Source organism: Parus major, unplaced genomic scaffold (genome assembly GCF_001522545.3).
Source record: "Parus major isolate Abel unplaced genomic scaffold, Parus_major1.1 Scaffold602, whole genome shotgun sequence".
NCBI classification, from domain to species: Eukaryota; Metazoa; Chordata; class Aves; order Passeriformes; family Paridae; genus Parus; species Parus major.
The window spans coordinates 2,586-4,054 of NW_015379489.1; positions in this window are offsets into that span (position 1 = coordinate 2,586).

The window sequence follows — 1,469 nt, forward strand, 5'->3', positions numbered from 1 at the left end:
ATCGCTCCTAAACCCAAAATCCTGAGATTTCTGAGGCAGGAGGGTGGGAAGGACACGGCAGGAGATGGAAAAGTGGGAAAAATGGGGAAACATCAGCAGAGCCAAGGAGCAGAGGGAGGAATTATCCCTGAAGGGGGGAATCAGGGCTCCTGATGGATCCAGGATGGAATCTCAAGGATTTTCAGGAGTTTGATTCCCAGAACACGAGGTTTTTGGGAGGAAAAACACCTGTTCAGGGTAAAAAAAAATCGTGTGGAGGAAGAGGAGGAAGGACAGATCGCTCCTAAACCCAAAATCCTGAGATTTCTGAGGCAGGAGGGTGGGGAAGGACACGGCAGGAGATGGAAAACTCCAGAAAAGTGGGGAAAATGGGGAAATATCAGCAGAGCCAAGGAGCAGAGGGAGGAATTATCCCTGAAGGGGGGAATCAGGGCTGCTGATGGATCCAGGATGGAACCTCGAGGATTTTCAGGAGTTTGATTCCCAGAACACGAGGTTTTTGGGAGGAAAAACACCTGTTCAGGGTAAAAACAAACTCCTAGGGAGGGAGGAGGAGGAAGAAGGAAGGACGGACGGACGCTGCGAAGGCCGTGGGTCGGACACGCTGTTCCCGCTGCTCTCCCGCTGCTCCGGCCGCATTGCTGGAATTCCAGAGAATTCCAGAGCGAATCCCTGGGGCCGAGCCGAGTTCCCGGTGGGAACAGCCCCTTCCCCACCCAAAGGGGCTTTGGGATATTCGGGATTGCAGCAGCTGAATCCAGGAATTCCCGGGGGGAAAGCGGGAGCTGATCCAGGAGCTGCCTCTGAGTGACCCCACGATTCCCAAATTCCCAGAAAAATGACGGGAAGGACAATTCCTAAAGGCTGCTCATTAACGCCTAATTAACCCCGGGAACTCCCCAAATCCTGGCAAACCCACGGGAAAAAATTAAAATTCCGGGCCGAGACGCCGTGGGAAGCAACAGGAGAAGGGTGGGAAACGTGGGAGAGGAGTGGGAAGCGCCGGGAATGGGAGGAAGAGGAGGAGGAAGAGGAGGAGGAAGCTCATCCTGCACTTCCTGTGCCAAAAATAATCCAATTTAACCCGATTTTTTTCTTAGAAAAACCTGAAAATGGCAGGTAACCATGGCAACAGACCCCAGCATTCCAGATCCCGAGGTGTCTGAGGGATCCACGGGATCCCCCCCTAAATATCCCAAAACTGAGGGGAGTTAACCCCAAACTGAGGAAATTCACCCAAAATTCAGGGAGTCAACACCGAGTTCAGGGAAGTCGTCCCCAAACTGAGGGAATTCGCCCCCAGCTTAAGGGAATTAAAGACAAAACACAGAGCTCAAATCTGAATTAACAAATGAACTGGAAGCTGAGGGAATTCACGTCAAAACTCAGGGAATTCAAGAGATTGACAGGAACTGAACGCAAAACTCAGGGAACTCCAGGAAGAACTTGGGAATGAAACCTCGAACTGC